This window comes from Ovis canadensis, chromosome 2, assembly GCF_042477335.2.
Source record: "Ovis canadensis isolate MfBH-ARS-UI-01 breed Bighorn chromosome 2, ARS-UI_OviCan_v2, whole genome shotgun sequence".
Classification (NCBI taxonomy): Eukaryota; Metazoa; Chordata; class Mammalia; order Artiodactyla; family Bovidae; genus Ovis; species Ovis canadensis.
Genome location: NC_091246.1, coordinates 81,204,923 through 81,221,545, shown reverse-complemented (window position 1 = coordinate 81,221,545; position 16,623 = coordinate 81,204,923). Strand labels below are relative to the sequence as shown.

General features: G+C 38.2%; 1 non-coding gene and 1 pseudogene across 1 annotated transcript; one reads left to right on the top strand and one right to left on the bottom strand.

The window, feature by feature from the left end:
- Positions 1–16,623, bottom strand: part of LOC138432371 (lys-63-specific deubiquitinase BRCC36 pseudogene) — a 47,543-nt pseudogene that overhangs the window by 19,685 nt on the left and 11,235 nt on the right.
- On the top strand, positions 2,317–2,423 carry LOC138434796 (U6 spliceosomal RNA). The gene has a single exon (XR_011254877.1). It is a non-coding gene; the product is annotated as a U6 spliceosomal RNA (small nuclear RNA).

The following is a 16,623-nucleotide window of genomic DNA, read 5'->3' as shown; positions in this document are numbered from 1 at the left end:
CTGCTCACTTCTACCGCCAATAGATTAGTGATTCAGGTTTCTTTTTTGATAGGTGTCCGTGCAGCTGCCATTGGTTTCATTTATGTCCATTAAAGGCTTGAGGGGGAGGAGGGAGCATTACCAGGAGCAAAAATTGTCTAATAGTGAGATACATTAAAAGGACAAGTTATGTACCTGTAGAGTTAGAAATATTGTGAAAGTGAAAAATACAGAGAATCTAATTGGAATGTACATATTTTTTCCAAAAGGTTAAAAGCAGTGGCGTTAAACAGCAGGCTCTGCAGAGTAGTGAGATGTCCTAGTGAGATAAAAGGATATTTAAAGTCAAGTCACAAGGTAGATGGGACTGTCAAATTCCATCACAGTTATGGTTTACTTACTCCAAGGGAAGGTGGTAGGAGAGTAAGAGAAATGTGTTTCTCTGGTGTCCACTGTAAAGACAGAGGTGTATACATTTATGGGGATGATTATTGTCCCTTGCCCATTGATATTTATTTGTGTAAACAAGACATTTAGTAGCTCAAAGAAAAATCATTGGGGAAGTGGATTTTTGGAATCTTGTTCCCTTTTGTACTCTGAGTCCAAGACATATGACATTTTTTCCCGTCTTTTATAACATTTGCAATTGTCCCTACCTATAGCGCTTCCCTAGTGGCTCAGATGGTAAAGAATCTGCTTGTAATGTAGGAGACTTGGGTTTGATCCCTGGGTTGGAAAGATCCCCTGGAGGAGGCAATGGCAACCCACCCCGGTATTCTCGCCTGGAGAATCCTATGGACAGAGGATCCTGGTGGGCTACAGTCCATGGGTCGTATAGAGTTGTACACAACTGAGCAACTAACACTTTCACTTTCTATCTATAGAGTTTTTGTAGGGAGCAGACTTCCCTGGCTTGTTTCCTTCACATTGTTTAAGTTGTAAAGCCATGAGTTTACATCGTGTTGAGTTAGTTTTTCAGCAATGAAGTCCTCATGGTATTGAGCTAGTGTGTGTGTTTCAGAGATAGAAATATTACAGCAATCTACTTTAAAAAAATCTCTAATTTTGTTTTGTAAGCTCTTAACAAAACTAATGCCAGTGGTGGAAGTGATTTAGTTACGATGAGCAGAAACACAATAGTTCTTTCAAACTAATCTATACCTATAACTGGAGTCAAATTTTTCTCTTTATTGTCTTCAATCTTGAATCTCTGATCAATACATTATTGTTTGTATTGAACAAACTGAAATTTTTGTGATTTTATCCTGTATGTGAGCTTCAGAGCTATTCTCATTTCCTTGATGACCCTTTTCCCAGACCCACCAATAGCTGTACAAGTAGATATAAAGCAGGGAGCCCAGAAAAATATGTCCTGAAGACTAATCTGAATGGATTACTAATTTTTTTCCTATTCTTGCAGGATTCTAGAATATCTTTAATAATATCATGCAGATCTGAATGAGACCAAGGCTAAGGTGATTTATCTTTCATCACAGGAGGGAAAGTCAATAATAGTTGTTAGGGTGAGCAGTTGGGAAGCTGGTGCATGGGGATGACCCAGAGAGATGTTATGGGGAGGGAGGTGGGAGGGGGGTTCATGTTTGGAAACGCATGTACACCTGTGGTGGATTCATGTCAATGTATGGCAAAACCAATACAGTATTGAAAAGTAAAATAAAGTAAAAATAAAGATTAAAAAAAAAGAAAATGAAAAAAAAAATAAAAGAATTCCTAAGTTTAAAAAATAAAAATAAAAAAATAAAATAAAATTAATGGAGCCAGGAGAAAATAATAGGAGTAATAGAGGCTAAAAGCAAACAGGGCAAACTGTAGATGAAGGAGGAATATTTGGCAAGAAAAAGAGCTGGGAAAGATACGTGTGGAGAGTTTTAAGTGAGGAAAGGGTGTGAGTTTGCTGGAGGTGAAGGAAGAACAAGAGGAGTCCAGTGATGGTGAGAGACATAATCCTGAGTTAAATTCTGCCAAACAAAGGTAATCTACTGAATTGTTTCTGCAGTGGTGAAATATTTAATTCAGGGATTTTAAGGGTATTTGGAAGTGAATTGGAATTTCTTACATAGCCAGGATAAACACTGGCAACCAAATCAAGCCAAAAGAGCTCCGAAAAAGTGAATTGAAATTAAATCTTTACTGTGTTGCCATCAAGTGTCTGGAACACAGGAGTGAGGGCTGGACTCACTGTGGCTTCCTCAAACTATGGAGTGTGGGTGTCCCAGAGGCCTCAGAACCTGAGTACAGGAGATAGGGGAAAAGGGGATATTTTGGCCTGGTGAAAATTATGGCACCAAATCATCAAAGACAAAAAACAGATAGCTTGTGCTTGCTTCAGCAGCACATATACTAAAATTGGAACAATACAGAGAAGCTTAGCATGACCCCTGCGCAAGGGTGACATAAAAATTCATGAAGCTTTCCATATTTTTCAAGAAAAGTGTATTCGATAAATCTCTGATCAGAGAGAAATGTTAATATGCTTCTCTCAGAAATTAACATGCATTTTAATAAGCCATAATTTGACTTAAAAAAAAAAAAAAACTCGGGTTTTTTGTTTCTAATTCTGGTTCCTGCAGTAGAAATACAACCACAGATCTGAATATTCTCGTGTACTAATGGGTGTTTTTTTCCTTAGACTTCCATGGGGAGGTGTAGAAAACCTAATGTGGGGTGATTTTATAGCTGGGGTTGTTTTGTAATCAGGGAATCTCAGTCCACCAGTAAATATTTATTCCTTTATTTGGCTAGTCTGGTGGTGGTGGGATGGACCAATAGTTCAGCTAATCATGTGTAAGACAGAGAATAAGAATTTGAAGGTTGTGTTCTTGGCCTTGTCAGAAATAAACAATGGGTCTCACACAAAGGTTATCTAAATCATGTGGGGAAAATTGGTTCTTTGTTGTAGAGCATTTCCTGGAACATAAAGTTTACAAGAATTTCTTAACTGTTGCTATTTTCTGAGAGTACAGGGCTGAGATAAAATTCAACATTGTCAATTCATGTATATTTATTGTTTAATATTTAAAAATTGTTTGGCAATCTGCTTATTCATTTTACCCTATTTTTTTGTGATTTTCTTTACAGGAGCTTTGCTTTGTTTTCTTGTGTTTCCTTTGGGGAAGTAGTAGATGCTATTTTGGAAATAGCTATCTCAGCTGCCTTTGAATATACAAATGCAAACATATCTGTATCTCTCTAATAAATAAACAATGTATGGTTATACCTTCCCAAATAATGGACTTAACCTACTGTCTCTACCAGTACTTTGCTTATATCTAATGTATGTTAACATTACATTGAATCAAAGGCCTAGATTGTAAAAATTGTATTGTACTCAAATTTGTTTACTATGAAGACTTTAAGATTTCAGTTTAAAATCCACATATACAATAGCATTTTGCATAAAAGAACTATAGAATTATTTTAATATTTAAATTAATTGTGTTTTCCAGTCTTTTTGTACCATTTGCTCTCTCTGTTGTGAGTTCCTGTCACCCATATCCAATGTCAAACCATTCACAGCTACGTAATAGTCATGATTGTCTTCTGCATTCTAGTAAAGGATGGAAGAACAGAGATCTAGAGAATCTTAGAAATAGGTTATATATAAATAGAGAACAGCTAGAGAACCTTGGAGAATTTCAGTGTTCTTATGGTGTCTGTCAGTGTCTATCAGTGACATGGAGCCATTATAGTACTCATGCTCAATACAAGGAGCACAGTCTACATACACACATTTTTTCCTTACACTGTGTAAACATTTAGGTTCTTCAAGTGACGCTAGTTGTCAAGGACCCGCTTGCCAATGCCGGAGACATAAGAGATGGGTGTTCAATCCCTGGGTCAGGAAGATCCCCTGGAGAAGGAAATGGCAACCCACTCCAGTCTTCCTGCCTGGAGAATCCTATGGACAGAGGAGCCTGAAGGCTATAGTCCATGAGGTTGCAAAGAGCCAGACACTACTGAAGCAACTTATCATGCACACACTGGTTTAAGGTCTCAGAGGTATGCTAGGCTCTACCCTCTGCCTAGAGAGGCAACTGACTATATGTGTCATTCATTTCATTCTTTACGCCAACTACCACCCCTCTCAAAACAACAGCATTCATCTCCTGGAAAGTATGGTGAACATGATCAGGAAAGACTAATGGAGAATACCTATAACTTCTGAAACTTCCAAATAAAACATGATTGTTTCAAGGAGGGTGGTTTTCAGAGATTTCACCCAGTGATTTTATGAGACCCTAATATGTACCAATCAACAGCATTGAAAAGACTCCGTGTGAATCAAGGCATCCTGATAATTTGAAGCCGTTGTTAGTCAATGATGCATACATACATAGGAGTATTCCAGAGTTTTCCTTACAATCATTCAAAGGAAGAGGGGAATTCATATTATTATTTGAGTGCCTTGTACTCAAATATGTAAGTGTAACACATTACTGTTAATCTATGAAACATATTTACTGAAATTTTACTTTGAACCTGTAGCTGAACTAACACAGTAGAACAAGAGAAAACTATGAAAATACTAATCTGGGAGAACCAAAGACAGGCCTTACAAACCAGAGCAGGTTCATTACGTGGCATTGACTGTTTTTGTCTGTACTGGGTTTTACTTGAGGATCATTCATTTTTGCAAATGGGACTTTTAAACTGGAGACGTAACTCTCCTTAATTCATGTTCTCATTGCATTGTTTTAAGCCTCCTCTGTCACTATAGTTTTTCCACTCAGATAATTTATTTTAACTGATTTTTTTTTTGTTATATTAGATCTTTAAATAATTTTTCTTACAAAAGCAAGAGTATTTCTAGAGTCTGTGGTAAACTGAGCACTTTTTCTGAGGTTTTTACATGTAAAATACAATTAGATCCTACACTTTCTCCATCAAAATTCCAGTGTCATTTCCATGGTGCTCCATTATCAGAAAATAGAATTCTGAAAGAAGTTGTTGAATTTCTTTAATGTTTAAGTGTTATTTTTAAACTATAACTTTTTTTTTCCCTTAATAGATGCCTTCAGGATTTGTTTTTGTTCAAATTCAAACATTTTTCTTTCTCAGGATATATCTAGAGAAGGAAGTGCTTTTGTAACTTTTTTAGCCTGTAAAACACCAAACACTTTCAAATTTTAGAACCAGAGTTTTCTTCAGTTCCATGGAAGCGGATGTAAAGTACATCACCTCTAGAAGTGGAAAATGTGGCTTTGCAACATCTGTCCCTTATTAACTCAAAGGCTGGTTATTTAAATTCTCTGCAAACCTCTCTCTGCTGCTGCTGCTGCTGCTGCTGCTGCTAAGTCACTTCAGTCGTGTCCGACTCTGTGCGACCCCATAGATGGCAGCCCACCAGGTTCCCCCATCCCTGGGATTCTCCAGGCAAGAACACTGGAGTGGGTTGCCATTGCCTTCTGCAATGCATGAAAGTGAAAATGAAAGTGAAGTCGCTCAGTCGTGTCCGACTCTTAGTGACCCCATGGACTGCAGCCTACCAGGCTCCTCCATCCATAGGATTTTCCAGGCAAGAGTATTGGAGTGAGGTGCCATTGCCTTCTCCGGCAAACCTCTCTCATCAGTTGTTAAATAGATGTAACACTATATTGTATAGAAATAAGATTGTCTTGTATAGATGTTTCCTGCAGGTTAAATGAGCTGATAGCAGATGTAAAGCATTAATGATTCATATATGTTAGTTATTAGTTGTGATTGCTGGCTATATTTCTATTACTTATGATTTCTTTGAAATTTGTAATTGTTAGAATTTCTATAATCTTCTTAAATAGAATTTCTATTACTTTCTTAATCATTCATTTATCATTGTCTTCTCATTTTAAACTTTCCTATGCATTCCAAATAAAATTACTGAATGTGTTCTGCAAAATAAGAATCTTTTTTTTTTTAACCTCACACTTTCATTGCTTCCAGAGAACATTTTAATGCCTATTCTATACTTCAAGTTTTTCTTCTCCCACTTCCTTTCTCCCTTCACTCCCCTTTTCATCCGATAGCCAGCTCTCATTGCATCTCTGTTTTATTTCTTTAGTTCCCTAATGATATTTATAGAGAATTTTTTCAGAGATATGAACATCTTCAAACTTATCAAGGAATTTTCCCCTTTTTAGTAGTTTCTGTTCATAAGCCTATTAATGTCTCTCTTTTCATTTTTGAGTTCAAAATATTAGTGCTGCTGCTGCTGCTAAGTCACTTCAGTCGTGTCCGACTCTGTGCGACCCCATAGGTGGCAGCCCACCAGTCTCCGCCATCTCTGGGATTCTCCAGGCAAGAACATTGGAGTGGGTTGCCATTTCCTTTGAGAATGTAATAACTGTGCATAGCCATTACTATCCATGTTTGAGCAACTTCCTCCTTCCAAATTTCAGCAAGATGGTTACATTGAAATATAAAGCTGTACTGTTGGTGCAGCCACTGTGGAGAACAGTATGGGGATTCCTTAACAAACTAGGTAAAATCTACCATATGACCCAGCAGTCCTATTAGTGGGCATGTACCCTGGGAAAACCACAATTCTAAAAGACACATGGACCCCAATGCAGCGCTATTTAAAATAGCTAGGACATGGAAGCAACCTAGATATCCATCGACAGATAAATGGGTAAAGAAAGAAGATATGGTACATGTATAGAATGGAATATTACCCAGCCATATAAACTAATGAATTTGAGTCAGTTGTAGTGAGGTGGATGAACCTAGAGCTTGTTTTACAGAGTGAAGTCAGTCAGAAAGGGAAAAACAAATGTACTCATGCACATCTGGAATTTAGAAAGTACTATCTGTGCTATAGTTATTAGTATCCTAGTGTTCTAAAGAACTGAACCTATTTACAGAGAAGGAATGGAGGTGCCGATGTAGGGAATGGACTTATGGCTAAAGTGGGGGAAAGAGAGGCTGAGACAAATTGAGAAGGTAGCACTGGAATATATACACTATCATGTGTAAAACAGATAACTAGTGGGAAGCTAATATATAACACAGGAAGCTCAGCCTGGCACTCTGTGATAACCTAGAGGAGTGGAATGGAGGGAGAGGGAGGCTATATATATATATATATATATATGTTTGTGTGTGTGTATATATATGTTTGTATATATAATTATGATTGCTCTGTGTTGCTATACAGCAGAGACGGCCACAACACTGGAAAATAATTATCCTCCAATTAAAAAAAAATAGAAATAAAAAGTTATTTCTTGCGGGTCAATAGGTAAATTTTGTTCAGAGTCATTTGATGCATTTTACTGGTCTGAAATCTCCTTTTCTCCTCTCTATTTATATTTTTTAATTAAACTAGGGAGTAGGATGTAGTTTGAAATTGTCATTTCAACACTATAGTTCATGTGCCCCTCTACTCTTAGCCTGTTAAGCTTAGTTTCAGCACTTTTCACAGTGCTTTCCCTAAGATATGTAAACATTCCAGGGAATAAAGAATCACTGCTTATTGCCTACTTCTTGCAGTCGTGTATGTTGGCAGTCTCCCAGTGTCAGTGAGATAGAGCTCTTCACAAAGGTTGAGGACAGAATTCATAGCTCTGATGAGATAAAATTATAATTTCCTTGCACTTGAGGGAAAGCCACCTGTTTTCCCCTTTATTTTAGCATCTAGTTCTCACAGCTTGGCAAAGTCATGCATATTGTCCTAGTATTTTCTTATTTTCTTTTTGACAACTGTTATTGAAGATTACAGTTGAATGTTGTATATTAAAGGTATCAGAATCTTTTCCTGTTTTATTTTTGGATGTCTGGATGATATATTTTTAATTTATCTGCTTCAACAGCACCATTTGTTTAAATTCCTAATGAAATTGTGCATATGTTCTTTATTTTTCTCTAATTATGTTAGCAGAAACCTGCTAATGTAAGTAGCAGTGTGTGTAAGAGGAGATGTGGTAAGAAGCATATCAAGTCCATGTTATCTGTCAGCCCACTAATCCAAAAGTTTTCCTTTTTCAACATTCCAGAGTATTATAACTTGATATTTTGCAACTAAATATTCCTAAGATAGCAGTTATATTCCCCATAAGAAATTCTCTGACCATATCACAGGGAAGATGTTTAAATCTCCCCATTTCCATTTTCATGTTTTTCATTTTAGTTATAGGACACTCCCTCTTCATTCTCTGATCAGTGTTTAGCTGAGAATGTGGCTGTCCACCAGAGCCTTAACTGTTTAGACTCTTTGATCTTGCTGGGGAAAAGTGAATAAGTTAGAGCTAGTGGGATATGGGAGAGAGTGATAAAGGTGTCAGGGAGGAAGACATTTTCCCCTACCCTTCTGGTTATTCTGGCTGGTCTAAAACTAAATTGATATGAGATAGATTAACAAGATAAAAATCAAATGAAAGTTTAGTTACAGGTAAATATGGGAGAGATCCAGGGAATCTGAATAACTTTTCAAAATGACTGAACCTCCTCATCACATTAAATATCATCTTCAGCTAAAGACAAATAGGATGTTGGAGAAGTGGTTTGGGACTTCAAAGGGGAGGAAGGTACTTCACATGAATATGGAAAAGCAAATGTTTGATAAACAAATGTTTTCTGGGACATGAGGAGAAGGCAATGGCAACCCACTCAAGTACTCTTGCCTGGAAAATCCCATGGATGGAGGGGCCTGGTAGGCTGCAGTCTATGGGGTTGCTAGAAGTCAGATACGACTGAAGACTTCACTTCTACTTTTCAGTTTCATGCACTAGAGAAGGAAATGGCAACCCACTCTAGTGTTCTTGCCTGGAGAATCCCAGGGACAGGGGAGCCTGGTGGGCTGCCGTCTGTGGGGTCGCACAGAGTCAGACACGACTGAAGCAACTTAGCAGCAGCAGCAGCAGACCTAGTGGGACCCAGAGAGTGATTTTTAACAGACTTTTCTAGGTTCCTGCCTTTCTACACACCAGGGTCCTACTAGAGTTACCTATGGTGGTAACTCCTTTCTTAATAATAGCTTCTGTATTTACAGCCTTTTAGAAAGTTAGGGGGAAGGTTAGACTTTCTAGGTCTTTTGTGTTTTGTTTGTTATCAATATGAAATAATCTACATGCCAAAGAGACATTTTGGAGTGGCAAGTTTTGCACCCCCCAAAAGATAATCTTTATGTATATATACATGTTTGGTCTCTTATTTCTTTTCCTTACCCTGTGTTGCAGGAACCAGTTCTACAGGCTTTCAGCTTCAACCCTACAGACACATCCAACACCCTGGGCAAAGGCAGAGGATAAATGAGAAGGGCTGAGGGTCCTTGCTTGTCTGCATTCTTCCAAGCCCCTTGGCCACTGTAGCCTACTAACCGTATACCCTTTCAGGACAGAGAAATAAATATCCATCTCATTTAAAACAACATTTGGGGATATTGTAGCAGCTCTTCTTGTACACTATTGCAAAGTATTAATACATCCACAGAGTACTGTTAATTGGAGGAATATGGCCACAGTAAACAGTTCATCAACTTTTACGCACTGCTTTCATAAGATCTGACTTATGAGTACTAAAATTTCTCACAGTAAAGCTCTAATGATTTCCAGAGTTTGTGTAGCTTTCCAGGCTATTATAAGTGGATTAGCAAAAAGGAGGGTGTTTCTAGTTGTGTTTTTTGTCTGTTTGTTTTAAAACAGAAGCCCCTTCACTTGTTTTTCCTTGCAATTGGGATGGTTGATGGGAAACCATTAAATGAAATTCACACCCTGCCAGAAGATCTCACAACAGCATGATGTTATGCTTCAGGAAAAGTATAAAGGGATTAGAAAACTAAGAAAAAACTACTAACCTTTTTTCAATGGCATTTTCCATTCTCTCACAGAGCTACCATACCCAGAGGGATATTTTAAAAGCTGAATTCTCAGCCCTTTGTAATAGCATAAGCATAACTTTTTAAGACTGACCTGACATTCTGTAACTTTTTTTTTCCTCCAGTGGAGATGTGAAGTCAATGGCAGCTTCATAGCTTTTTATTGAATGTCTTTTGAGCATGGACTACATCAGTTTCCTATGGAGCTTGACAAAGGAGAAATTTCAGCATTGAGAAGAACCTCTGGTGTTTTAGAAACAGAAAGCAACATACATGCTTTAAAAATAGCAAATGTCTCGCCTGCCAAACCAACCCTGTGGTGCACATATTTCTGTACTACAGACCTGTCTTCTTGAAACTCAAAGAAGAGAAACCAGTGGAGTCCTTTCTGGCTAAGAGATGATCACCCTGAATCTCTGTTAAAAGAAAAACCCATGATACTCCTCTCAATGAAAACTATATGCCGTACTGATTCTCCTGTTAATGCAGAGTTCTGTGTCCTTGCATATAAAGGCAATATTTGAAGGCTTTGAGAAACACACAAGAAATGTGAGAAATATAGGTATGAATGGTTATTTATTACAAGATGACAATTGATTTTACTGAGCACTGTATGGTATATACTATGCTACGCAGTGCTATATTGTCATTAATCTTCAAGATTAGAGCATACAGAATATTAACTCTGTTTTACAAATGAGAAAAATTGAAGTTAAGTAATGGTTCCCAAGTTCCCTCAATATAACTGGTATATTGTAGCTATAGGTGCTAATTCAGGTCCACCTAATTCCCAAATTCATGTTGTCTCCACTGTATTTTTCATCTAAATAAAACAAAGCAATAGCAATCATTTGGCATCTGTGATACATATGGAATAAATATTTACCATTCAGATGACCAGATATATACTTCTCATGTGTATTTGGTCTTCATTCACAGCCTCTGGCTCACAGCTCCTGAAACATCTGAGATTTCCTAAGTTAGAGAGTGGTAATGTAACTGAACCTAGGTTCCATGTTCTCGGCTCATAAGCTAATTATTCAAGAGACAGGTGTCAGTTCAGTTCAGTCACTCATTCATGTCCGACCCTTTTCAAACCCATGGACCACAGCATGCCAGGCCTCCCTGTCCATCACCAACTCCTGGAGTTTACTCAAACTCATGTCCATTGAGTCGGTGATGCCATCCAACCATCTATTCCTCTCTTGTCCCCTTCTCCTCCTGCCCTCAATCTTTCCTAGCATCAGGGTCTTTTCCAATGAGTCAGTTCTTTGCATCAGGTGGCCAAAGGATTGGAGTTTCAGCTTCAACATCTGTCCTTCCAATGAACACTCAGGACTGATTTCCTTTAGGATGGGCTGGTTGGATGTCCTTGCAGTCCAAGGGACTCTCAAGAGTCTTCTCCAACACACAGTTCAAAAGCATCAATTCTTTGACACTCAGCTTTCTTTATAGTCCAGCTTTCACATCCCTACATAACTACTGGAAAAACCATAGCTTTGCCTAGATGGACTTTGGTGGCAAAGTAATGTCTCTGCTTTTTAAAATGCTGTCTATGTTGGTCATAACTTTTCTTCCAAGGAGCAACCATCTTTTAATTTCATGGCTGCAGTCACCATCTGCAGTGATTTTGGAGCCCCCCAGAATAGTCTGTCATTGTTTCCACTGTTTCCTCTTCTATTTGCCATGAAGTGTGGGACCAGATGCCATGATCTTAGTTTTCTGAATGTTGAGTTTTGAGCCAACTTTTTCACTCTCCTCTTTCACTTTCATCAAAAGGCTCTGTAGTTCTTCGCTTTTTGCCATAAGTGTGGTGTCATCTGAGGTTATTGATATTTCTCCTGGCAATCTTAATTCCAGTTTGTGCTTCATCCAGCTCAGAAAAGTGTAGGTAAAGAGTAAAGGTGCTTTAATCAGAAAACTCAGTGATCTGGGGAAAAGGTGGGCTCATGTCCAGGTAACAGCTCTGAAGATTATGCTTAGCCATGACAGTTTTTAAAAGGAAAAATGGAGCAGGATGAAGAAGCTCAGTAACTCATCAAGGCAGGAGGTTGGGTTATGCATCATTCTCCATTGAGTGCAGACTGACTCTTCTTCAGATGATACCTTGCCTGCATGATCTGCCTGCAGGATTGGTTAAGGGTCTGTTGAGGGTAGAGAGCCAGTTAATTTTTGACTGCTTACTTTGTCACTCTTCTTTTATCTATGAAAGAATCAGCAGGTTAAACAGAGCCTGGTGTGTATTCAGTAGTACATAAAGCAGGAGTTGGTTTCAATTATTTAGTGATCTCATTCCTATAATTAGGTTCTTTAAAATTAGAAGGGAACAGAAATGGGCCTGCAGGAAGGGACAAAGAAGCTGCTTTCAATAACAATGTCATTTGTTATGTCAGTGAGGTGGTTTTTGGACCCCACTTAAATGAGAACTGGTTGCCAAGGAAACCAATCATGTGATCAGAGGTTGGAACTTTAAGTCTCATTCTAAGACCTCCTTGCATGAAGGAAGAGGAGCTGGAGGTTGAATTATTTGCCAGGGGCCGATGATTTACCCAGTCATGCCTTTGTGATGAAGCCTCCACAGAAAATCCAAAAGCAGAAATTTTAGAGAGCTTCTGGGTTTGAAATGGAAATACAGGGAGACGGCTTGCCTGGAGAGAACATGGGAACTGATTGCTCTTCCCCATAACTTTGCCATAACATTTCTTCCTTCTGGCTGCTCCGGAGTTATGTATGGGCTTCTGGAAGCTTCTAGATTGGGGAAACAGAATAGTTCCAGGTGCCATCTTCTTGGGCTTCATGTTCCATGAAGACAGAAGCTCTTTCGTTCAGGATCTCAGCCTGTGTTTCTCTCTGTCTGGCTGTTAATCAACATGTTCTTTAATATCCTTTATGTGTATGTTAGTTGCTCAGTTATGTCTGACTCTTTGTGATTCCTCTGTCCATGAAATTCTCCAGGCCAGAATACTGGAGTGGGTTGCCATTCCCTTCTTTAAGAGATCTTCCCAACCCAGGGATCAAACCTGGGTATCCTGTACTGGAGGCAGATTCTTTACCATCTGAGCTGCCAGGGAAGCCTTGATATCTTTCATAATAAACCAATAATTTGTGAGTAAACAGATTTTATGACATTTGTGAGCCACAAAGATGGGAACCTAAGGAGGGATTCATGGCAATCTGTGATTTATAGTCAGTCAGTCAGAAGTATAGGAAACAATCTAGGCTTGCAGTTGAAGTTTGGAGTGAAGTGTGGTCTTTTTGGATGGAACCCTTTATAAGCAGGATACAGTGCTACCTCAGGGTCAATAGTTCCAGGATTGTGTTGAATTTTGGGAAACCTACCTGGTGTCTGAGCATTACTTGATGTGGACACACATTTTAATTAATAGTAGAATAACTTTTTAGCATCTTAAGTACTAGTTACCAATTTCACTAAAGAGAACTAAGAACTTTGTATTAAAGGAAGGCAATGATCAAGAACTGTACAATCATAGACTTTTTCCCATCTTTTTAAGCCTTACCTAACAGTTTTGAACTGATGTTCACAATAACCATGGTATCTTAAAAGCTTACAGAGGGCCATAAACCTCTTAAGAAACAATTACAATAAGAATTATCCTTGATAATTTTTTTTATCCTTGGAAACACAATTTTATAGTTAATTTGCTTCTCTACTAGAATCCCCAGAATACCAAAAAGCAAAAAGCACAGTAAGGAAAAAATAATGGCAAAATAAACATGATATAAAACAGCAGAAACAAAGCTAAAGTAATACTTTCAAGAATAACATTTTCAAAAGGAAGAAGAGTTCTCTGAACATAAGAACACAATGCTGACTGAACAAAAAAACAGTAACAACAAACAGATGAGCATTTTGTTTTCATAAAGGAATTGTAAGAGACAGAACCTTGGAAGCATCTTGTATCACTTTTGTTTCTCCTGATTTTCCTAGCAACAGAGTGAACACAGTTACAACAGTAGAGCCAGAACTTAGGATTTTCTGAGTCAAAGCCAAGCTCTTAGCAACTGGATTTTGCTTTCAACTAATAGTCTGGCATCGGAGGCACTTGCAGGTAAAGAGCCGGAAATTAAGCTAAGAGATAAAGAAGCCTTGAAAGTAAAAGTAAAACCATGAGAAACTGCATAATTGAATCAAAAATCAAATAACAAATAGAGTATTTTTTATTTTTTTGAAGTCCAGAGGTCCTAGTCCATGCTGGATATTCTTTCTATAAACAGACAACTATTTAATTAGTTAAATATATAATCTCAGTGACATGTAATAAACTGATACAATACCACCTGTAAATAGTAAGGATTGGCATAGCTTAAGACTTAGAAAAACGTATTTACTCTCCATACCCCATTCTAGGCTACCTTTTCTAAACAGTCTGTTTTCCCCCTTCAGTAGACTCTATCCTTCCAGAATTCATATGTTGAATCCTAATACCCATTGTGGTGATGTTTGGAGGTGGGACCTTTAGGAAGCTGTTAGATCAGGAGGGCAAAGCCCTCATAAATTGCACTAGTGCCTTTATAAAACAGATTCTGGAGAGCTACCTCATTCTCCACTCCTATGTAAGGACATGCCTAGAAGATGGCTGTGCATGATAGCAGGCCCTCATGGGAAGTTAAACTGCTGGTGACTTGATCTTGAATTTCCCAGCCTCCAGAACTGTGAAAAATAAGTTTCTGTTATTTATTTATTTATTTGATATTAGTTTTCGGCCATGACACATGGCACGTGGAATCTTAGTTCCCCAACTAGGGATCAAACCTGAACCCTCTGCATTGGAAACATGGAATCTTAACCGTTGTACCACCAGGGAGGTCCCGATTTCTGTTACTTATAAGCTACCTCTATGGTATTCTTGCTGTGCTGTGCTTAGATCACTCAGTCATGTCTGACTCTTTGCAACCCCATAGACTGTAGCCCACCAGGCTCTTCTGTCCATGGAATTCCTCAGGCAAGAATGCCGGAATGGGTTGCCTTGCTCTCCTTGAGGGGATCTTCCCAACCCAGGGATCGAACCCAGATCTCCCACATTGCAGGTGGATTCTTTACCATCTGAGCCACCAGGGAACCCCAGTATTCTTGCTATATGGACCTGCTAGTAAGTCCATATAGCAATTTTGATTCAATTATGCAGCTTCTCATGGTTTTACTTTCACTTTCAAGGACTTCTTGCTAAATGGACTAAGATGCTGCCCTTAGAAAAACTGCCCATAGCAATGCATTAATCTCCATCTCTGTAAACTGCATCAGTATGCAAAGCCTAGACTTTACTCTTGAGAGGAGATATTCTCTGAGACACTTTTTTCCCGATTATATACTACAGTATTATGAGCTGTACATACATCTCAAAACAATCTTATAAGTGAAAGTTTGTACACTTTGAACAACATCTTCCCATTTTCCCTCACATTTAGTCCTGAGAACTATCACTCTGCTCTCTGTTTCTCTGAGTCTGGCTTTTTTGGATTCTATATATGTATATAGTATTTGTCTTTCTCTGATTCTTTTCACTTAGCATAATGCCCTCTAGTTTCATTCAGGCTGTCATAAATAGCAAGATTTCCTTTTCTCAGGGCTTGATAACATTCTATTGTATAAATATACCATATCTTCTTCCTTCATTCATTCACTGACAGACACATTGTTTTATATCTTGGCTATTGTAAATAATGATGCAGAGAATATGGGGGTGTGCATATCTCTGAGATCCTGCTTTCAATTCCTTTGGAATTTATTTTTTATCATGAAGAGATGTAATGTTTTGTCAAGTGATTTGTCTACATCTATCAAGATGATCATATTATTTTTATCTCTTATTCTATACACGTGGTGGATTTTAAACCAATTTGTGGATGGTAAACCAGTCTTGAATCTCAGGGTTACATCCCACTTTATTATTATAAATGATCCGTTAATGTGCTGTTGAAATCAATTAGATAATACTTTGTTAAGAAGTTTTACATTGATTTTCATCAGGCATATTGGTCAGTAATTTTCTTGTAGTGTCCTTATCAGTCTTTAGTATCAGGGTAATATAAGCCTTAGACTTCCCACATGGTATAGTGGTAAACAATCTACCTGCTAAAGCAGGAGACACAAGAGACATGAGTTTGATCCCTGGATTGGAAAGATCCCACGGAGGAGGAAATGGCAACCCACTCCAATATTCTTGCTTGGAAAATCCCATGGGCAGAGAAGCCTGACAGGCTACAGTCCATGGGGTCACAAAGAATTGGGTATGACTGAGCGACTGAGTACACACACATGTCTCATAAAATGACCTTGGAGTTGTTGCTTACTCTTCAGTTTTTTTGAAGGATTTTAAAGGAATTAGCATTACTACTTCCACACCGAGGAAACCAGAATTGAAAGAGACACATGTACCCCAATGTTCATCGCAGCACTGTTTATAATAGCCAGGACATGGAAACAACCTAGATGTCCATCAGCAGATGAATGGATAAGAAAGCTGTGGTACATATACACAATGGAGTATTACTCAGCCATAAAAAAAGAATTCATTTGAATCAGTTCTGATGAGATGGATGAAACTGGAGACGATTATACAGAGTGAAGTAATCCAGAAAGAAAAACACCAATACAGTATACTAACACATATATATGGAATTTAGGAAGATGGCAATGACAACCCTGTATGCAAGACAGGAAAAAAGACACAGATGTGTATAACGGACTTTTGGACTCAGAGGGAGAGGGAGAGGGTGGGATGATTTGGGAGAATGGCATTCTAACATGTATACTATCATGTAAGAATTGAATCGCCAGACTATGTTTGATGCAGGATACAGCATGCTTGGGG